The 24,286-nt window shown below is 40.5% G+C and overlaps 1 long non-coding RNA gene across 1 annotated transcript in view; it reads right to left on the reverse strand.

Annotated features, from left to right (window-relative positions):
* The window catches only part of LOC117089790, a 180,233-nt gene that overhangs the window by 57,453 nt on the left and 98,494 nt on the right, over positions 1-24,286 (reverse strand). The window contains exon 9 of the long non-coding RNA XR_004439755.1: positions 4,935-4,979. This is a non-coding gene — a long non-coding RNA (uncharacterized LOC117089790). The remainder of the gene's footprint in view (positions 1-4,934; positions 4,980-24,286) is intronic.

A 24,286-nucleotide genomic window follows, 5' to 3' on the forward strand; every position in this document is an offset into this window, starting at 1 on the left:
GTAATGAAGGAAAAAAGGTTAAGGGCAACCAGAGAGAAAGGACAGGTTACCCACAAAAGGAAGCCCATCAGACCAACAGCAGATCTCTTGGCAGAAACCCTACAAGCCAGAAGAGAGTGGAGGCCAATATTCAACATTCATAAAGAAAAGAATTTTCAACCCAGAATTTCATATTCAGCCAAACTAAGCTTCATAAGCAAAGGAAAAATAAAATCCTTTACAGACAAGCAAATGCTGAGAGATTTTGTCACCACCTGCCCTGCCTTACAAGAGCTCCTGAAGGAAGCACTAAACATAGAAAGGAACAACCGGTACCAGCCACTGCAAAAACATACCAAATTGTAAAGACCATCGACACTATGAAGAAACTACATCAACTAATGGGCAAAACAACCAGCTAGCATCATAACAACAGGATCAAATTCACACATAACCATATTAACCTTAAATGTAAACAGGCTAAATGCCCCAGTTAAAAGACACAGACTGGCAAATTGGATAAAGAATCAAGACCCATCAGTGTACTGTACTCAGGAGACCCATCTCACTTGCAAAGACACACATAGGCTCAAAATAAAGGGATGGAGGAATATTTACCAAGTAAATGGAAAACAAACAAACAAAAAGCAGGGATTGCAATCCTAGCCTCTGATAAAACAGACTTCATACCAACAAAGACCAAAAGAGACAAAGAAAGGCATTACTTAATGGTAAAGGGATCAATGCAACAAGAAGAGCTAACTATCCTAAATATATATGCACCCAATACAGGAGCACCCAGATTCATAAAGCAAGTTCTTAGAGACCTACAAAGAAACTTAGATTCCCACACAATAATAGTGGGAGACTTTAACACTCCAGTGTCAATATTAGACAGATCAATGAGACAGAACATTAAAAAGGATATCCAGGACTTGAACTCAGCTCTGGATCAAGTGGACCTAACAGACATCTACAGAACTCCCCACCCCAAATCAATAGAATATACATTCTTCTCAGCACCACATTGCACTTATTCTAAAATTGACCACATAATTGGAAGTAAAACACTCCTGAGCAAATGCAAAAGAATGAAAATCGTAACAAACAGTCTCTCAAATCATAGTGCAATCAAGTTAGACCTCAGGATTAAGAAACTCACTCAAAATCACACAACTACATGGAAACTGAACAACCTGCTCCTGAATGATTTACTGGGTAAATAACAAAATGAAGACAGAAATAAAGATGTTCTTTGAAACCAATGAGAACAAAGACACAATGTACCAGAATCTCTGAGACACATTTAAAGCAGTGTTCAGAGAGAAATTTATAACACTAAATGTCCACAAGAGAAATCACGAAAGATCTAAAATCGACACCCTAACATCACAATGAAAAGAACTAGAGAAGCAAAAGCAAACAAATTCAAAAGCTAGCAGAAGACAAGAAATAATTAAGATCAGAGCAGAACTGAAGGAGACAGAGATATGAAAAACCCTTCAAAAAATCAGTGAATCCAGGAGCTTGTTTTTTGAAAAGATCAACAAAATAGATAGACCACTAGCCAGACTAATAAAGAACAAAAGAGAGAAGAACCAAATAGAGTAAAAACTGATAAAGGGGACATCAGTATTGATCCCACAGAAATACAAACTACCATCAGAAAAACACCTCTATGCAAATAAACTAGAAAATCTAGAAGAAATGGATAAATTAATGGACATATACACCCTCCCAAGTCTAAACCAGGGAGAAGTCAAATCTCTGAATGGACCAATAACAAGTTCTGAAACTAAGGCAGTAATTAATAGCTTACCAACAGAAAAAAGTCCAAGACCAGACAGATTCACAGCCAAATTCTACCAGAGGTCAAAGAGGAACTGGTACCATTCCTTCTGAAACTATTTCAAACAATAGAAAACAGGGGAATCCTTCCTAACTCATTTTATGAGGCCAGCATCATCCTGATACCAAAACCTGGCAGAGACACGACAACAACAAAAAAGAAAATTTCAGGCCAGTATCCCTGGTGGACATCGATGTGAAAATCCTCAATAAAATACTGGCAAACTGAATCCAGCAGCACATCAAAAAGCTTATCCACCACGATCAAGTCAGCTTCATCCCTGGGATGCAAGGCTGGTTCAACATATGCACATCAACAAACGTAATCCATCACATAAACAGAACTAATGTCAAAAACCACATGATTTTCTCAATAGATGCAGAAAAGACCTTTGACAAAATTCAACAGCACTTCATGCTAAAAACTTTCAATGAACTAGATATTGATGGAATGTATCTCAAAATAATAAGAACTATAACAAACCCACAGCCAATATCATACTGTATGGGCAAAAACGGGAAGCATTCCCTTTGAAAACCAGCACAAGACAAGGATACCCTCTCTCACCACTCCTATTCAACATGGCATTGGAAGTTCTGGCCAGGGCAATCAGGCAAGAGAAAGAAATAAAGGTATTCAAATAGGAAAAGAGGAAGTCAAATTTTCTTTGTTTGCAGATGACATGATTGTATATTTAGAAAACCCCATCGTCTCAGCCCCAAATCTCCTCAAGCTGATTAGCAACTTCAGGAAAGGCTCAGGATACAAAATCAATGTGAAAAATCACAAGCATTCCTATACACCAATAACAGACAAACGGAGAGCCAAATCATGAGAGAACTCCCATTCACAATTGCTACAAAAAGAATAAAATACCTAGGAATACACCTTCAAGGGATGTGAAGGACCTCTTCAAGGAGAACTACAAAACCACGGCTCAAGGAAATAAGAGAGGACACAAATAAATGGAAAAACATTCCATGTTCATGGATAGGAATAATCAATATCATGAAAATGGCCATACTGCCCAAAGTAATTTACAGATTCAATGCTCTCCCCATCAAGCTACCATTGACTTACTTCACTGAATTGGAAAAAACTACTTTAAATTTCATATGGAACCAAAAAAGAGCCCGCATAGCCAAGTCAATCCTAAACAAAAAGAACAAAGCTGGAGGCATCATGCTACCTGACTTCAAACTATACTACAAGGCTACAGTAACCAAAACAGCATGGTACTGTTACCAAAACAAATATATAGACCAATGGGACAGAACAGAGGCCTCAGAAATAACACCACACATCTACAACCATCTGATCTTTGACAAACCTGACAAAAACAAGCAACGGGGATATGCAGAAAACTGAAACTGGACCCCTTCCTTACACCTTATACAAAAATTAACTCAAGACGGAGTAAAGACTTAAATGTAAGACCTAAAACTATAAAAACCCTAGAAGAAAACCTAGGTAATACCATTCAGGACATAGGCATGGTCAAAGACTTCATGACTAAAACACCAAAAGCAATGGCAACAAAAGCCAAAATTGGCAAATGGGATCTAATTAAACTAAAGAGCTTCTGCACAGCAAAAGAAACTATCATCAGAGTGAACAGGCAACCTACAGAATGGGAGAAAACTTTTGCAATCTATCCATCTGACAAAAGGCTAATATCCAGAATCTACAAAGAACTCAAATTTACAAGAAAAAAACAACCTCATCAAAAAGTGGGCAAAGGATATGAACAGACGCTTCTCAAAAGAAGACATTTATGTAGCCAACAACTATATGAAAAAAGCTCATCATCACTGGTCATTAGAGAAATGCAAATCAAAACCGCAATGAGATACCATCTCATGCCAGTTAGAATGGCTATCATTAAAAAGTCAGGAAACAACAGATGCTGGAGAGGATATGGAGAAATAGGAATGCTTTTACACTGTTGGTGGGAGTGTAAATTAGTTCAACCATTGTGGAAGACAGTGTGGTGATTCCTCAAGTATCTAGAACCAGAAATACCATTTGACCCAGCAATCCCATTACTGGGTATATACCCAAAGGATTATAAATCATTCTACTGTAAAGACACATGCACACATATGTTTATTGTGGCACTGTTCATGATAGCAAAGACTTGGAACCAACCCAAATGTCCATCAATGATAGACTAAAGAAAATGTGACATGTATATACCATGGAATACTATGCAACCATAAAAAGGATGAGTTCATGTCCTTTGCAAGGACATGGATGAAACTGGAAACCATCATTCTCAGCAAACTAAAACAAGAAGAGAAAACCAAACACTGTATGTTCTCACTCATAGGTGGAAGGTGAACAATGAGAACACATGGATAGAGGGAGGGGAACACCACACACAGGGGTCTACTGGGGAGTGGGGGGCTAGGCAAGAGATAGCATTAGGAGAAATACCTAAAGTAGATGACAGGTTGATGGTGCAGCAAACTACCATGGCACATGTATACCTATGTAACAAACCTGCACGTTCTGCACATGTACCCCAGAACTCAAGGTATAATAATAGAAAAGAAAAACAGTAAAAAAATTTTTTTAAAGATTTTCTATGTCAAATAATAGTGTTATAAAAATGTAATGGAAGACAATGGCTCATTTATAATAATATCTGAAAACATTATAAAATATCTAAGAACAAACTTAACATATATATTTTTAGAACTTTAAAATTTGACCAAAGGGCATAAAAGTAGCCAAATAAAAAGAAGTAGTTATCTTGTTCACAGAAAGATTCAATATTGTAATGATAAGAAAATTTTTAATAAACTTTGTATGATAGTGAACAAACTATCAAAAGGCTTGTTTACAACTGAAATTAACATCTGAGAAAAATCATGAAATTTCTGAAAAACCCTAAAAGAAAGAGATTAATTCTACTAGCTATTTAAGAGTATTAATGGTAGTATAAATTATCAACACTGCAGTACTGGGACAGTGAATTATTTCATTATGGATACATGGAGAGCTATTTCAAAAAAAATATGAAAATAAATGCTAGACATATCTAAAATTTAAATGTAAAAAAATAGCCATAACAATTTTAGAAGAAAATATTGTATTAATGTACTTATGATCTTTGAGTAGGGAAAGCCTTTTTTCTATGGTACAAAACCTAAAAGTCATAAAAGAAAAGACAGACCAATTTGACTAAACACATTTTGAAAGGTTTATATAGAGCAAAAATACCAAACACATGACCCCTCAACTGAACTCATTTTTCATTTTCTTCTATCCTTTAATAACTTCACTTTCAATCTGTCATATAATCATGTTAAGCATTTTTCCTGAAATCACAGTAAAGGTTCTGTTTTAGTAGGTCATTACCCAATATCAGTGCAGATTCAGGAATCAGATGACAGTCAACTTAAACTGAAATGTGTGCATTATTGAATTTTGTGAAATAACAAAGATAATGGGTTTTGTTTTGTTTCTGTTTTTGTTTTTTGAGGGGGGTTCTCCCTCTGTCACCCAGACTGGAATGCAGTGGCATGATCTCAGCTCACTGCAACCTCCGTCTCCCAGGCTCAGGTAATTCTCCCACCTCAGTCCCCCAAGTACCTGGAACTACAGGCAAGCACCACCACACCTGGATAATTTTTGTATTTTTTGTAGAGACAGGGTTTTGCCATGCTGCCCTGCTACAGAGCTCCAGAGTTCAAGCAATCCACCTTCCTCAGACTACCAAAGTGCTGGGATTACAGGCATTAGTCACAATGTGTTTTTGTTTCTGTTTTTGTTTGTTCTTTGAGACAGGGTCTCGCTCTGTTGCCCAGGATGGAGTGCAGTGGTGCAAACACAGCTCACTGTATCCTCTATCTGCCAAGCTCAAGTGATCCTCCCACCTCAGCCACCTGAGTAGCTGACACTACAGGCACAGACCACCATGCCTGGCTAATTTTTTTTTTTATTTTTATTTTTTCTGTTTTTTTGTGTGTGTTTTTTTGTTTTGTTTTATTTTGTTTTGTTTGAGACAGAGTCTGGCTCTGTCACCCAGGCTGGAGTGCAGTGGCACCAACTCGGCTCACTGCAAGCTCCACCTCCCGGGTACATGCCATCCTCCTGCCTCAGCCTCCTGAGTAGCTGGAACTACAGGCACCTGCCACCACGCCTGGCTAATTTTTTGTATTTTTAGTAGAGATGGGTTTCACCATATTGGGCTGGCTGGTCTCGAACTCCTGACCTTGTGTTCCTCCCACCTCGGCCTCCTAAAGTGCTGGGATTACAGACGTGAGCCACCACACCCTGCCCATGCCTGGCTAATTTTTTAAATTTTTGTGGAGATGAGGTCTCACCATGTTGCCCAGGCTGGTCTCAAACTCCTGAAGTCAAGCAATTCTCCCACCTTGGCCTCCCAAAGTGCTGGCATTGCAGGCGTGAGCCACCACGCCCAGCAGATGTTTTAAAATACAAATTATGTGTCACAGTAAATATATTTATCATCTCATGTAATCCCACCAAATCTGTGAAATAAGTACTAGTATACTTATTTTACAGGTTAATAAATTGAGGGTTGGCGAGGTTAAGTTGCAGACGTAGTTGTTAAATGGCAGAGTGAAGACTTGAACTCGGGTTTGTTTGTGAATAACATATGTTTTCTCAATGAGCTCATTGCACTGCCATTAATAAAATGGAAGGCTTAATAAGCATAAGACAAGATACCTCTTTTTTCCCCCTTCTAAATGAAAAGCAAACTTTACTACATACAGAAACGCACATTTATCCATTCAAAAACTTTTACCAAATACCTACTATTTGCCAGGTAGATGATCTGGAAGCCGGTTATTCATCAGTCAATAAATCTAAGTGTCAAAGTGTCTGCCCTCAATGGAGGTAACAAGCAGCACAAAACAAATGAATAAGCATATAACATGCCAGATGGCAATACATGCTATGAAAAATATAAAAAGGCATTTAAAAAGAATAGAGAGTGTTGGAGAGGTTATGTTCCTAAACAGCAGGGGTTGGAAAAGCGTTTTGCCTGTAAAGGGCCAGGGTTCTCTGTTAGAAACTGCAATCAAGGAAGGCTTCTGTGTTAAGGGGACATTTAAGTAGATACCTGAGGCAGGTTGGGAACTAAGTTGATATTTAGGAAGAAAGTAGCAAGCAGGGGGCCAGAGTTAGAGAGATGGAAAATGGGGTTAGAGAAACAGGAGAGCCCAGTACATGTGGGGAAATCATCCATCTACCATGCGTGAACAAAATACATTTTGGTGCCATTGTCTACGAGACAGCACTGAGCTGAGCTTTGAGCAGAAGGGCATTATATGCTCTTGTGTTCTCAGTAGAGAGCTGCACAATAGGACTGCAGACTGGAATCACACAGGCCTGCTGTACTCAAAGACAAAGATACACTTGGTCCTTGGGAAATGGGAAGCTGGAAGAAGTTTATGATTAACTTACATATCTGCTTGATAAGTTCTCCCATTATTGCTTTTATCAAGCAGAGAAGACTAAACATTTGAAATGATCAATTAGCTTGATTATAACTTGGAGCTTTGTTCCCTGTTGTGAAATGCATTCTCACTGCCCTGACTAGGTGATGTGCATGAGATTCACATGTGATGTTGCTACCATGATTTTGGTTTAGAACTGCTCTGATTCCCCTCCTTGTGAATTTCTGCTAAAACTCAACATGCTTAATTCTCAATACCTTGCATGCATTGGAGGAAGCAGCATTGTGGAGTCTATGCATAAAATTTATTTTTAATTCTGTTTGGCTGTTGTTAGATGTCTGTGAAAGTTTGGGATTAGAACCCAAGTCTGGTCAAAATCAATGTCAAAAGATGCTTTTTGCCAAGAAAGAGTGAGGGATTAGGAAGGTAACCTTTAAAAGGGAAATTTGTTTTGAACTGGAGTTGAGTTATTACACTAAGAAATTATTCTCTTAAACAACAGTGTCTGGAGAGCTTTTTTTTTTCTTGAAACAGTTACATAGTGAATATATTTAAGCTTCGTAGGCCATACAAGTCTCTCTCCTAACTGCACAACTCAGCATGCAAGTAGTTATTGACAATATGCAAATGAACAAGCATGGCTTATGAATAAGCATGGCTTGTAAATAAGACTTTATTTACAAATGAAGTCTTATTTGTAAATAAAACTTTATTTACAGATCAGGTAGCAAACCAGATTTGACCCAAAGGATGTAGCTTGCCGAACTCCTCCTATAGGAGTAATTTGGTTATTTATTTCTACAAGTGCCTAAGAAAACAGGTACGGAGGCAGAAAAGTAGCAGAGTTCGTTTCTTTGAACTCCTATTCATAAATATCCAAATTAAATGTAATTGTCAAAAAACCCCCAGCTGACTAAAATAAATACCAAATAGAAATAATAAGAGTGGCTTAGTACAGATTACCTCTATGGTCTTAAAATGATGTAAAATATATTGATGCCTGAACATGGCAGGGACCAGCTGCTTTTCGAATAGGACATTTACAGCTGTCTTATTAAGAGGTGTTTCTTACATAAGATTCCATTTGAAAATGGAAAGGAATTGTATAAATCAATTAACATATTAGCTAAGTTGTCTAACACATGGTATAAAGGAATTACAACAGTAAACTATTATACGTGTCAAAAAAAAAAAAAGGTGTTTCTGGTCAGTCATATTCCCCCTCCCTCCTTCTTTGTTGTGTGTGCAATCTGATTAACATTTTCAGGGGTTGCTGTGACACTTCTAAATAGTGCAGAGTTTTCTGCCTGGGGCAGGAGAAACTTGCCAGCTCTCACTGGGCTCTGGCTGACTGTCTCTCCATCCCTGGTGTGCCAGCCTCCCTCAGGCATTGCAAAACCTCTCCACACAGCATCCGCAGCACAAACAGGGTTCTGTGGCTGGCCCAGATTTCCAGGAGCATCCTCCTCGAAAGAGAGACAGGAGATGGAGACAGGGCTGCTTCATGTATCTGCCCAAGTCAATTATGAATTCCCAGAAAGTCAAGGTCATGTGGTCACGTCTTTCCTCTATCCTTTAAGAGACTAACACGAACCTGTCTACATAGAGGTTGCTTTATGAATGCTGATTGAAGGGAAACACTGAGACACTGCTGGCGTTTGCCTGTTGGTCACTCAGGGGCCGTGTGAGGTCCCAGTATCAGCACCCTTCTCTGTCCCCTCTCCCACCTCCTCACGCAACCCCTCACATGCCAGCTGGGGACTAAGCCCAAAGATCAGAGACTTTAATACATCTTGGAGAATCTCAGAATTTTGCTTTTTGGACATATGCAGATAAATTTTATAATTCATTAGCATTAATTCAGACCCAGTGGGTCCCTATTAACTATCATTGATGGTAGAAGAGCCAAAAATTGAAATGGGAGAAATGTGGTTGGTGGAGTCTTTAAATGTCACATGCCCACTGTTCCTCTTCACCAGTGGTCTTTAAAAAAAAATATATATATATATATATGGTAATAAACTGCTCTTGGAAAAAGGCATTGGTTCCCCTGTGTGTTGGTTGATCCATTGTCAACTCAGCACTGCTGCCACTCTAAGTCTGGCAACCAGGTTTTGTGAATTTTCTTCCCAGCGTGGATCCAGGTTAGAATTTGCCACTGAAAGAAACTCACTGGAGATTTGGAATGCAGAAATGGTGCAGAAACCGTTATTCTTTTCCAGAGGTGGTTGCAGACAGATGTGGAAGCAGAAGGGAGATTCCCGGTGGTTCCCAAAGAACTCTAAGAACCACCTGCTTCGCCTCAGCAGATTGAGGTAGTTGATCAAGTGTCTCTAAGATTCTTGAGAATTGCAGCCATTTCCACAAGCATTTGAGAGCATCCTGCTCCAGTGTCCTGGCTAAGATCACCATCATCATCAACCCTGGTCTCCAGCAAGCAGCTGCCCTTACGTCTGCATCCTCAGCTCTTCCATGAAAACTCTCAATTCTGTGCTAAATGCTTTATGTCTGGAATACATAGAGTGACTTCTGTATTTAGGACAACATCGTGTATCGCATGGGTAAAGGATAGATTCGCACACACTAAATAAACATCACCTCAGCATTGACTTTCCTTTTGGAAATCAATAGGTATTAAGGAGACCATCCATTCATGAAATTAAGTACTGTTTTCCACTGAACCTGAGGTGCTATTGATTATGACACAAGAGTAACTAATAAGAAAGAAAAAATATGCTCCAAATGGGTAGTCTAATAGGAAGCTCTATATAAAGCTGGGATACGAAGCAGCTATTCTTCAGTGCAAGTTTAAATGAGAAATGAACACAACTTACAAAAAAGAGACAGCAAGAAAACTTGTTTGTATGTCTGAACGTTGCTGATGGGGGAAGGAGCAAATCTGCCTGGAGAGTTTGAACTACAAGCTGTTCATGTGGCTTTGTTGTTGGAATTGACACTGCCAGTGTAACTCCAAAACCCCTAACCAGAGAGCTTAAGATAGTGTCCTTGATGACTGGCCAAAGCAAAGGTAAACCTCCCTGGAAGACCTCACCTTCAGTCCAGGTGGGCAGGAATTGTACCAGCATCATCTGGAAGATGTGCCACCATCTCAGAGACTTAGAAACAGGGGGAAAAAACAGTGGTGTAACTCAAAATGGATGGCATGTGTTGGCAAACAACAGCATATTAGTAATATTCTGGGGAATTCCCACTAAGAAAGAAGTTGAGAGCGCCCCCTTCAGATGCGTGATACAGAGCCAGGCAGTTTCCAGCATAGAGTTCCAACTCTTTTGCTTACTCTGCAATATGCACCCCCATTCTCCAGACCTGCTGACAATGTGGCCGTCACCCTCTATTTTCCAACATCTTTCAGCTGCTTCCACTTCTCAGGACTCACTGAGCCACACCACATTTCTGAGTTTTAACAGTGTCATTCTGACCAGGCTACTGTCCTTGCTCCTCAGGACTGGTTAGCCTACCCGTTAACTTTCCACACCCAGGTAAGCTTTGGCTCATCTTGTGGCACTTTCCATACCCAGGTAAGCTTTGGCTCACCTTGTGGCACTTTCCATACCCAGGTAAGCTTTGGCTCACCTTGTGGCACTTTCCATACCCAGGCAAGCTTTGGCTCCTGGGGGAAGCTTTCCCTGACAGTCTAGTTCATGTAACCCTTCTCAGTGCTTCCACAGCACCTTGCAACAGCTCGGAAGCTGACAGTATTTACTGTTTGCCAAGTGGTGATCTAAGCATATGACCTGTTTTATCTCAATCCTTACAACAACCCTGAGAAGGTACAGAGGAGAAACCGGAGGCCAGAATGGTTAAACAGCTCAAGTCAGACAGTCAGCAAGTCGGGATGATTCAGGATTCAGGATTCTGGGCAAATGCATTCTGCAGCCATGTTCTCATCTCTGCTTTATTCTAAACAGTTCTATGATACTTTTCATCAAATTATTGGCTCATCTAAGATAAATAATAACAGCTGCTACAATATACTGAGAACATATTGTGTGTCAGGCACTATTTTATGCTCTTGAATTAACTCATTTAATCCCCACAAAATTCCTGTGGGGTAGAGAGTATCATTGTCCCCATGTTACCAATGAGGATCTAAGTCCATCCCTTTACTCTACCCCTCTGACTCACTGGCTGACTCCTGTAGGTCCCTAGAGACACTCTCCTGGCACTAATTATTGATGGCATTTCTTGTGGCCCAGAAGCTGAGGTTGGTGGTTCTTCTATCAGATCCTTCACAGTGCCATATCTGACATTCTGATATAATGATTGTTTTCACTTATCTCCCTTCCTAGGCTGAGCCATGTCTTATTTATTTTTGTGCTTTAGAACTTAGCACAGTATGTAATGCATAATTAACACTCAGTACTTATCTACGTGAACTGAAGAAAGCATGAAGGAATGGATGCCTGCTGTCTGATGCTTTCTTACAACCAGACTTGGAGGCTGTGTCATGATGTGGAGAGAGTAGGCTTTGGAGTCACCAGGTTTGAATTTATTGTTGCCATTTCGTGGTTGTGTGACCTCTAGCACACTCCTCAACCTCTGAGGGAGGGAGACTAGCTTCTTCATCAGTAAAATAGTGGTTATCATCTTCCCTTGCAGCTGACTCTAGCTCTAAGGATTGAGTTTAATAAAACATAAAGTGGACTAATATAGTGATTGGAACACAGTGGGTGCTTTGTAAATGTAATTTCTCTTCTCCCTTTCTTGAGGGTCTTGAACATTCTGTTCAACTAAGCAAAATGCATTGTCCGTGGATGCCAGGCACAGTGTTGAGGCTACAAGGATGAATAAGACACAGTCCTTGCCCACAAGAAGATGACAATTTAGTGAGAGAGAATTTTTAAAAATAAGCTATTTAATTCACATGAGACAGTGTTATTAGGACACATGGGATGGCCTAAGTCAAGCTGCTTGCTTGACTCCCCAAAGGTTATCAAGGGTAGACTCCCAGAGGGTATCTTAGAGGCCCACTTGTCATTAGCCCTCTCCCGATGACCTGGAAAGCTGAGAAGCAGCTGTGCTCTTTTTGCTTTGGCAGCCGAGTTACACCTGGAGCGGCACACAGAGGGGACCCCTTGAGCATGTGCTGAAGGAATTAAGGTGCTCTGCTGTGATTGGCAGGTGGCCAAGTCTCTAGCAGGGGAGGAGGAAGCAGAAAGAGGAGGTGATCAGTTACACTTATCTGAAATACTCATAAGCATCCAGGGGAAAGGGGAATATTAATATGATATGGAGGATATAAATGGGAGTGAGTGAAGGGTTCAGTGGTTAGAGGGAGGTTTAGGTTGAATATTAGCGAAGGGTAAATTACGTAGGTTCTTAAATTTTGCCCTGTCTTTTTCCTCTTTCTTAGCATCTGGGAGAAAATGGTGGGTACAGAGTAGGAGCGAAACAAAGAATGTCTTTCTGGTAAAACAAACGAGATTGTGCTTGCTATGCTGAACTGAAACTCCTTCCTTTCACAAGGTAAATGTGAGGTTATTGGACCACATCCAACACCCTTCTGCTTATTTTGCCCCTGACATGGTCAGGGGTTTCAGGCAGATCCTAAACATACTGGGGATATGTTCACACAAAAACTTGTACACTACGTTAATAGCAGCATTACCATACAGAGCCAAAAGGTGGGCAACGCAAATGTCCATCATGTGATGAGTGGATCAATAAAATGTGGTATATCCATACATTGGAATATTCAGCTATAAGAAATGGTTGAAATAATAATACCTGCTCTGACATGAAAGAATGTGAAAACACGCAGGTGAAAGAAACAGTCACAAAGGACCACATGTCGCATAATTCCCTTTCTATAAAATGTCCAGAACAGGAAACTCCATAAGGCAGAGAGTAGACTAATGGGTGCCTATGGCTGAGGGCAGGGTAGGGGCTAGGGAGTGATAGCTAAAGGCCATTAGGTTTCTTTTGAAGATGATGGAAGTGTTCTAAAATTGACTATGGGAATGTTTGTACAGTCTATGAATATACAAAAAATGTAATTCACTTTGAGTGAATTACATGGCATGTGAACTATATGTTAATAGCGCTGTTTTTAAAATGCTGAGGAACGCTAGCCAAAGTACTACTGACCCTTGGCTCAACCTCTGCCCTATTTACCCCAACCAGAGAATGGTCCTGGGAATGGTGTTCAGAGCTAACACATTCATAACATAACATACACTAAATGATGGGTGTAGGGCCACTTGGAATACTAAAACAAAATTCTTCAAACATTAAAACCAAACACAACAGAACACACTCTGAAAAACGAGATGAAAGGTAAACAGAGGTGTGCAGCCACTATCCCTCCAGTTGCCCAGTCTAGACACCCAGGATTTCTTAAAGTAATCTCTCTCCCTCTAGATAGATTAGATAGATAGACAGATAGATAGATAGATAGATAGATAGATAATGTTTAAACACCATCTATATGCCATGCTGTGGTTCTGAAATATATACCTTAAGGCTGGCTTTTTCTCTCAAACTGCATATGAATGATATATACTTTTTCATATATGTGACTGCCTTCTCAACACTTCTACTCAGATTTCTATTAAGTGGGCATCTCAAACTCAAATTGAACACCTACAAAACCCAACTCTTTAAGCTCCCTTGTCCCCACTATCCTGCTCCACCTTCCTATCTCAGGAAATGGCAATCCCATCCTTTCAGTTGCATAGGCCAAAATTGTTTGAGTCATCCTTGGCACCTGTTTTCATCACAACTCATGTCCGATCTGTGAATGATGCTGTTGGATTTCAGATCTTACCACTGCTCATCAGTGCCACTGCTGCTGCCACCCTGTTCTCCTGTCTCTTTCCTGTATTATCATAGCAGCCTCCCCGCTGGTCTCCTGCCTTCTGCAGGAATTGTCTTTGTAAGTCTTGGAGTTTTTTCTCCAACTATATCTCCTTTACTTTTCAAAAACTGCCATGCAAAATTTCTGTTTCTCTGCTATCCCTTTATTTTCTTTCCCGTTTGCAATGCTCCTGTCCCTTTTCAAAAAATGGTTATTAAGAATAGTAAGCACATGTTCATATGTTCTTATTAAGAATAACTATTTTTTGAAAAGGGCCGGAGTACTTCTAATTCCATTAAAGTTCAATGAAGAAAGGCTCAAAGATACCTAAAATGTATATAGAGTTTCACTAATATCAGGATAAAACTCTTGATGCTGTGCTTGTCACCAAGCATTGCATTGATTGAGGTGACAAATTTCATCTATTGCCTGAAGAATCAAACAGAAGGTTTTGGCAACACCCTCCTAGACCAGGAAATAGGGACTTCTCCCCTGACAAAGGGTGTGCTCAGGCAATGTCTGGAAGGGAGGCAGAGATCAGGATTCAGACATCCCCCGTGACTGCTGTCTGGCATCAGAGATGAGGTTACTCAGAGCCATTCTCTGAGGAGGACCATCCACACCACGCCCTAGGACATTAGGATCTGCAGAGGCACTGAATGAAAAAAAAACAGAGGATAAATGCAAAAGAATGGGCTCTGCTCACATGTCTCAGTGGCAGAGTTGGGACTCCCTTAGAAATATTCTGATCGTTCTGATCCCAGCCACGGTGGGACTTTGAGACTCACCACCTCATCTGCCCAATACTATCAAAAGTACCCAGGTGAGAAGGCACAAGGCGATAGGCAGCTGATCCAGCAGAAGATCGGAGATAGCTGGCCATGGTAGCCAAGGCATCAATCACGGGAAGAGGAAGGACAGGGACCATTAATACCTGTTGAAACTCCAAGCATCAAAAATGGTACAGAGCTCTCTCCTCTACACAGAGTTAATGCTTAACTGTAAAACAAGTCTAAAAATGTCCAAGAAGTTCTGATTTTTTCCCCTATAACATCAAATAATTTGAAAAGAAAAAAATACAGCACCTCTGACTTGATAGTACCTAAACATCCATACATTTGGTCTGCCTTTAGAATGACATAGTACCTCAAGGCAGAGAAGTCTTTCCTCATATAGCAACTTGCCTGGACATTTATTCAGATCCAGCTATCCCTTATTGACTGCCAGCTATATGCCCAATGCCACATTCAGCAATTTTGCAGACCTCGTTTTGTAATCCTAACAACAATACAGTTTTATGATGATTGGGAAAACAAATTTTTCCTTTTGAGATGGAGTCTCGCTCCATTGCCCAGGCTGGAGTGCAGTGGCACGATCTCGGCTCACTGCAACCTCTGCCCCCTGGGTTCAAGTGATTCTCCTGCCTCAGCCTCCCGAGTAGCTGGGACAATGGGTACATGCCACCACACCTGGTTAATGTTTTGCATTTTTAGTAGAGATGGGATTTCACCACGTTAGCCAGGATGGTCTTGATCTCCTGACCTCGTGATCCACCCGCCTCAGCCTCCTAAAGTGCTGGGATTACAGGCATGAGCCTGGCCTGAAATGATTTTTTCTATTCACTCAGCTTTTCTTGGTGGTAAAACTATGATTCAAATCTAGGTTATTTGGACACATATTCCATATTTTTCTCATTATGCTAAACAGATACCTTATTTGGGATGGGGTCAGATTGTGGAATTTTAGCTTATTGGAGTTTATCTATTAGATGTTTAGTTTTTCTGAAAGGCTTCCTTCTAATGTGTTGTGGTCAGTTTGCTTACAAGTTAGGGAGTTTTGACAACTCCCAGGTTCTCCAGTCCAGAATTTTATCCAGGTTTCTGGGTATGAGCTTGAGCCAAAAGAAAACATGACACCTTGGAAAAGTGACCAGGGCTCTTTGTGTCTCAGGCATCTGTCAAATAGAGCTTGCATTCTTGTTGGAGATACAGTATCATGGCCTATAAAACATCTTTTTTAGAGACTGATACCATAAGACAATAAACAGAAGCATCAGTTTCTGGCTCCAGCAAAGATGTACTTTTCTGCCTCATTCTCCCCACGCCCCCTCTCTCCCTGCCAGGGAGGAGGTTGTGTAGCACAATAATCCATCAAAGTTGTGCTGTCAATAAGAATAGCAAAAGAAAATTTGTTAAACAGATGCTATCCTTTAATGAATGAATCCGTTCCATGAATATTTATTGAGCACCTTCTATGTCCCAGGAACTGGAAATGCAGTGGTGAATATGGGGATGGACAAGGTCCTGTTCTCACAAAGTTTTCCATCTAATAGGAGGAGAATGACAACAAACCACAAACAAATAATACTGAATAAGCAGTAACTGCTATAAATAATGCAAAATAGTACAAGGAGCTCAAGAGTGATGGGGGTAGGGGCTGGTGCTCAAATTGCATGGTCAGGGAAGGATTCTAAGTGTGGAAATGTGAGAATAGAGCCAGCCATGTGAGGATGCAGGAAGGAGCCTCCTGGGCAGAGGGGACCCAGGAGAGAAAGGCCAGTGGCCGAGAGGCAGAAACAAGCATGTTGCATTTGATGCAAGGGGGAGAAGGTCCGCAGGGCTGCAGCCTGAAGAGTGCGTGGAGCGTGCTACGAGTCAGAGTTAAGAGGGGCCTGCTCACACAGGACCTTGTAAACCAAGATAAAGGTCCGATTTTATTCTAGGCGCACCTGAAAGTCACTGGAGAGTTTTAAGCCGGAGTTTTAAGATAGGAGTTGATTTACTGCTATAAAGAGGTTGCATTCTGGGAAGCAGGAACAGGAATAGAAAAGCTGTTTGGAAGGGACCACAATGGCTCAAGGGGGATGATGGTGGCAATGGAGAAGGTGGTGAGATGTGAGTAGATGAGATTAGATTTTGGAAGTCCTTGGCCTGCTCCTACAGAAGCCTGTAGAAATCCAACCTCACCTATGCAGGGTAGGGGCTGAGACAATGGTCTCTTGATTCTGACCACATAGGAGGTCACGTGGGAAGCCTGCAAAATGCAGCCTGAACCCAGGGTGAAGCAGAGGATCTTCACCAAAATGAGAGAATAAAGCCAAATGCATCAAATGAATCAAAATGAGAAAAGGTCCCACCTGGACTCTGCATGGTTAAAAGGAAATCTGATCCAAAAAAGCAAAAACCTATTCAACTCAACCTCTTTATCTTCCTGATGAGTAAGAACTCCTCTATCAGTAAAAGCATTGACTGTTTGCTATTAAATTGGAATATTTTTATCCCTTTTGTCGTTGACTTTTAGTTCTGTTTATGGTTTTTGTTTTTTTTTTTTTTTTTTGACTTACTAAAGGATTTTATTTTTCTATAATAAGCTCTAACTAGTCTTGGCCTTTATAGTTTCCACCTTTGGTTTTATACTTAAAGAAGCATTTGACACCCAATATTGTAAATTACTGATCTATATTTCTTCTTATTTTTTAGCTTGAATCCATTCTATTTTTAAGCATGACATGCAATAACAACCTCATTTTATTTCATTCTTCCAAACTCCCAATTTCCCCAGGACCACTTGTGTTATCCTTTCTTTCAATAATTTGAAATGTATCTTTATCACATGCTAAATATTTTGTAACCTTGGGAGTAGTAGATTGGATTACTATGATCTTGCCAAATATTCCAGAGGCCTTCCCTGTGGTAGTTCTCCTGCAAGAGGATAAAACATATCCTGTTGAACTCAGGTGTGGCCATATAGCTTATGTTGGTCAATGGAATTCAAGCAGGAAGGACACATGTCACTTATGACCAGAAGCGTTAAGAGCCAGTGAGTGGTTTTCTGTGCTTTTTTTTCCTCTGTAACACCACCACGAATGTTTCCAATAGATGCTGCTCCATTAGCCTAGGTCCCAGCAGGAAGGCAACATGGAAGTGAGTTCAACTGACCCATGACGAACCTATAGCTTGGATAAAATATAGACCTTTGTTCTAGCAAACTGTTGAGATTTGAGAGACTTTGTTACCACAGCATAACCTAGTCTATCCTGACTAGGATGTTGTTTCTCGCCTCTCTCTTATGTCTACTCTTGTTCTAGAAACGCAGAGATGATTCTTAAATGCTACACCTTACCCACCTAAGACTAAAATATGCATAACTCCTAATCTGAAAGTCTTTGGAAAACAAATCAAAAAATAAATATACTCAATCATTCCTTGAAAGGGTTTCCATGTTTGCTATTTTTTCTTCCTATATTCAGCCTTCCAGAATGCAGAGTGGCAACTTGTAGGGACTGAAAAGGAAGGATGCATTTGGGAGGAAGTGGCATCAAAACTGTCTTGAAAACATTGCATTCAAGCATTTTAGTGTGATCATTTTTCTACTAAGACAAGAGTTCTGGTAACAGAATGGCTTTTCAGTCTGTTACCTGCATCACCATTGCACCTATGCCATTCTGTCTCTGTCACTTCCTTGGTTTGGGCCTGACTCGGAGCTCCATGTCAAGTGACAACATTTGGTCACTGGAAGTGGTGTGGGAAAGTGAAGAATGGAATTTACTTAGGGAAATGCTGAAAAGTAGTGAAGCAGGAAGCCAGTAAAAAATGTGCCATAATCCCATTTTTTTTGCCTATCAATGCTGTTTATTCCTCATGCATGCGAACATGCCTGGGCAGTCTGCGGCACCACAGTCCTTCTGTAAAGGAAAGCTCTCAAAGGTGGCATTGGGATTTAAATGCCACTGGGTCAGAAATGATTAAAGGCAAAAGCCAGGAGGGATTTTCAGAGGAGGCATCTTTTAAATACTGTGCCTCCATCTGGAGGTGACTTGTCCACCCCCAAAAGGGCAGAGTGTGAGTCCCTGCACCAGCAACTCCGGAGATGCCACTGAAGCCCTGGAGAAGGTTCAGGGTTGCATCTTCCCAACTTTGAAACCATCTTCATGGCCTTCCACTTAGCTAGTAATAAGAATGGACGGATTCTTGTTAGAATCACATTTGTATAGGACAAGACCTAATTCTGCTCCTCTGCCCAAATTTTGACCTTGAGCAGCAGCCAACATTTGACTCGCTCTTGAGCTGGAAGCCATAGGAAACTGTACTGTTTCCAACAGCATTTCTACTCCAACTCCCCTCCACAACCACCTCCATGGCTCAGCAGAGATTCGCAGACATATAAATCAGAGTTGGCTTATTTTGCAGGGGGATGGAGAACTGGACGTCGCCCAGAGAAGTTACACCCAGAACAATTAGTCATCAGCAACACACATTCCATACAGCATATCACAGAAGCAAGGACCTCCAAAGTCCGGTGCAGTTAAGAACAGAAGCAGCTGGAAAAATAGACAAAGTTAGAGTGAAATGAAGAAATTGAAAATTCTCTGTAGTTGCAATTGGAAGTCCTACTGTGAGAAAAGGTCACTCAAAAATGGCATTGGATACAAGAAGAGAGCACCAGTGAACTAGATGAAGGAAAGCAGAAAAAGATACAAACTGGACCAAATCAAAGATATCTGCATCACCTCCTTAATGGCAAGAAATCCACTGCACATGGTAGTGGTTACAGATTACTGTCACACTGAAGATACTGGTTAGTAAACTCGATATGGTTCTCGCTCCATAGCTTAGGTTCAATCATTGTAAACTGACACAAATATTTTATCTTCATAAATTCTCAAAGTGAGGCACCCTTTCGGGCTTTTTGCAGACAAGTATCTCAATTAGGTGGACCCCACTGCCAAGTGAAGGCAGAATTCACGTGCCCAGACTGGACAGCCCAGAAAAGCAGCAGTCCTTACAGAATTGCATCATAACAAGGCTTAGGCCTGTCTGAGCATGCTACAAGTTACACTTCACACCTATTACCACCTTTCATCCTCACAATGTCTTTGTAAGGCAAGTAGGGTAGATATTTTACAGATAAGGAAACTGAGGCACAGTAAAGCCAGAGTTACAAAGCTGGCACATGACAATGCTTTATCATGGAAACGGACTCTTGGGCCTTTTCTTCCAGCCCCTGCTGCCCTAATGGAAGACTTTTCCAGAAAGATGCTGTGAATACTTATTGCTCAAGCCCACAAACAAAGACCTGTCTTAAACACTTTGGAGGATAGTTTCCCCGATTCTCTGGCATCTACCCTGAGTCCAGAGGTGGTCCCTCAGCAGTCAAATCTAAATTGTGAGATCTTACTGGACCCTTGCCACGGCTGATGGATCACCTGACCATCAGGTGGTCATCTGCCCCAATTTAATCCATTCAGAACATATCACAAATAAAAGAAAATACTGAGAAATAGAGCATCATTGGAGCCAGGGGCAACTCTCTCAAGCAATTCTTCTTGAATGCGAATGAGACACTCCAGTATCAAATTAATATTTTTAAATTAAAATTATTTTATTTATTTTTGCTTAAGTAACAAATCACTTTCTGCTACTTGCAACCAAATAACTGTAACTGACACAATCCAATTTTCTCAGTCAATCCCACTCTGGGTCTTGAACTTGCCTTTTCATATAATACTTCTTGCCTTGCTTTTATCCAAATGCAGTTCTCTTTTCATTGATCATTTTCTCTGCTGCTTTATTCCCTCAATTAACAATGGCAAAGTTGGAGCACTTTAATCCTGACCACATTTTCCTTGGACTCACCAGCTACTGACCTTCTCAGATGACCATGCAACACTTAGATGCTGGAGAGAAAAACCACACTTAGGTACTTAAGAGGGATGAATGGACTGGCCTAAAGCCAAAGGGATGGTGAAATTGCTATTAAATTAATAGACTTCTCAAATTGCCTCAGTTCCTCTGAGCACTAAGAAGGTACTAAAAGTCTGTCTCAGGCCCACCAGAACCAACTAATTGACTCATATTGCAGGTCAGGTCAGTTCAGTCTCCTTAAATCACCTCCCTTTTGACTAGAGCTTGCAATTCATATAATAACAGATCAGCAGGCCGGCAGGTAAAATAACACCCAGAAGAAGAGTATTATGAGATCTAAGCTTCAAGTAGAGTTATAACATAAAATAAAAATTCTCACTGTGAACCTCAGTGCTGCCTTTGCTTGAACTGAGAGAGAAAAGGAAACCCCTTTTGGCTGTTCTTCCACTTGATGAGACTGAGAGCAGTGGCTATAAATTAGGAAATAACAAATAGTACTGGGAGGTAGCATTTGCATTGCCCTGGATCCTCCTGGTAGATTTATTGGCTGCTCAGCAGGATTATGGGAAAAGCAGATCTGTTATGGACACTAGTGAAAGCAAATGATTTGCACAAGTGCCTAAAGCTCATGTGCGGCCTTCTCATCTCCAGGTAATACCAAGTGTGGATAACCAACAGTGTATTTTAAGAGCCTCTAGTGTCTACATCAGAATGGCTAAAGGTGCCCTTAATTGCTTTTCTATTAAGATGCATTAAATTAACTTTACCAAAAAATATTGCTTACTTAGTTCAATGAGGGAAAATTAAATTTAGATTTAGAGTCGAGGTACAGATGCAAAATAAGCACTAAAACCCTCACATTTTTACCATAACATATGGGCAAAGCAAAATGCAAATGTCTTTGTAATTCCAGATTTGAATATAAGTACTATTGTGTCTGACACCGACACACTTTTTTACTTTTTCAGTATGATATTTGGGGGAGAAAGATGCAAGAATGAAGGACATAGAGTGATAGAATGAATTTGGACTCTCAATCTTTAGTTGCCTCAGACAGGTCAACCATACCATTTAGAATGAGCCAATATCAAAACCAAGCAGATAAGGCTGGATCTTATCCTTACCCCTTATATATTATTAGTCAGATATATTAGATGTCCAGAAAGAGCACTAAGCTGGGAGTCCTAAGACTCAGGTCCCTCAGGCTTAGTCAAACACTACTTCCTATGTGAGCCTAGAAGATAAAGGATTCTGGGTCTAGGCGATCTCTAGATTTCTGTCCAAGTCTATATAATGGTTATGAAATATGATTTTCTGATTTTCTTTTTATTCTTATTATCTTAAAATTTAGATTTTAATTCCACAAGTTCCATGCAAAATCTGAACATGATATACTCTTATTTATCTAGAATCTAAACACCCAAAAAGTTCAAATAATCAGACTAGTTTTTGTTAAACTATATAGCTTTCATAATATGGGCATCATGTTGTTATACAGATCCTAAATTACCTTCAGAATCATAAAGAAAAGATTAATTTCTGTTCAGTTTGGTTTTATGAAGTATATACTATATTTTAATTCTATTCCAGAGACATCTCAGGAAATGAGAAACAAGTCTGAGTCGTTCAGAAAAGACTAAACATCCTCCGTTGTTCCACCAGAGTCTCTAAACCTCAGTAACGAGGCTGTGGTTTGCACTGATTCCTTTTTCCATGTAAGTAAATCTTCTTTCATTTACACTTGCCTCATTTCCATCAGTTATTCTTGGCATCCAGAAAAGGCGAACTGATTTTTTTTTTTTTTTTTTTACTAAAATCAGAATCCTGCCAGACCAGCTAACATAAAGAAAAGAGTCACAGACAGCTTTGGATCTTGAAAGGACTGACCCAACTTGAGTGAAAATTCCAAAATCATATTAGAGGAAACATCTTTTGTTTTCTAATAGAGAGCTGAGTGTGACCAAGAGATGTTTGTCTCTTCCTAGAAAGAAAAGATTTGTTCTAAAGATGCTTGGTGTGCATGTGCTGGAGGGTAAGACACTGTCCCACCTTCAAGGCCATGCAGTCCGCCGGGGGATAGGCAAGTCCACATCTGGCAAGATCCTGGCTCAGCTCACCAGAGACAAGAGACCTCACAGCCTGGGCAGGGCTGAGATGGGGCAGTGCCCAGAGGAGGAGCCTTCTGAGCACCACTTGCTTCAGGGGAAAATTTCAGATAGTGTTTACTTTTTCTTTTCATCTTTTTCTTTTTAAAAGCATTTTATAATAGTGACTAAGACCATCAGACTCTAGAGCCAGACAGGCTGAGCTTAAATCCCGGCTTAGCCACATACTAGTTGAGTGACCCCGGGCAAGTTATTTAACCTCTCTATGCCTCACTTTCCCCCATTGTAAATGGAGATAATAATAGTCCCTGTGTAATAGTGCGTTCTCATGCTGCTAATAAAGACATTCCTGAGACTCGGAAATTTATAAAGGAAAGAGGTTTAGTGGACCCAGAGTTCCACAAGGCTCGGGAGGCCTCACAATCATGGCAGAAGGCAAAGGAAGAGCAAAGTTACGTCTTACATGGTGGCAGGCAAGAAAGCTTTTGCAGGAGAACTCTCCTTTATCAAACCATCAGATCTTGTGAGACTATTCAGTCAGCATGGAAAAAACTCACCCCCATGATTCAATTACTTCCCACCAGGTCCCTCCCATGACACATGGGGATTATGGGAGCTACAATTCGAGATTTGGGTGAGGCACAGCCAAACTATATCAACCTGTTTTCTGGGGTTGTTAAAGTGCTTAGTCCAGTGTCTGGCACATAGTAAAGGCTGGTTACAGATTCTTATTCATCTTCAGTATTTTAGGTTTTAATGTCTTGCCCATTTAAAGGTCAGAGTTTTGATGACTTCAGTGCTCTTGGATGTGGCAAAGAATGTGACATGAATAGGAAGCGTCTCTGAAGAATCAGTTTGCTTCCAAGCAACGTGGCTCCAACTTACCTTACCTACCTCTCTGCTCCCAGCTCTCCCAAGTGTACCCGACCCCAGCCTGCCCCTCTACTCCTGCCCTTCTTTCCACTCCCAGCCCCGCATTCTTTCAGGATTGTGCTAACTTCTACCTGCCCATTATAGACTTCCCTGATCTCACCAGGCTGCATTGCCCGCTCTTTGGGGTGCTTCTGAGAGGCAGTTTACCCGCTCAAGATACTTTTTACATACCATTTAGTATTATAGTCAGTACTTTAGTACTTTTTAAAATATGGCCTTCCTGGATTATAAATTCCTTGAAGGCAAGGCTGTGTCTCAGTCCTTTTGGTAATGTCCACTGTTCTGAGTACAATGACCTTCACATGGTCAGTCCTGAACTTGTTCCCTAAATGAATGTATACATTAAGAGCAAAAAGAAAAAAAATGCAAAAACAGTGAATTGGAGAGTGGGTTTTGAAATTGGACTGACTTTAATTCTGGCTCTGTCAATTTTTGCTGTAGAACCTTGGGAAGTAATTCAGTTTCTCATCTCCTCATCGGTAAAGTGGAGATAACCATATGTATTAGTCAATTTTCACATATATATA

The sequence above is a fragment of the Trachypithecus francoisi genome, unplaced genomic scaffold, assembly GCF_009764315.1.
Source record: "Trachypithecus francoisi isolate TF-2019V2 unplaced genomic scaffold, Tfra_2.0 Lachesis_group11, whole genome shotgun sequence".
Taxonomy (NCBI): Eukaryota; Metazoa; Chordata; class Mammalia; order Primates; family Cercopithecidae; genus Trachypithecus; species Trachypithecus francoisi.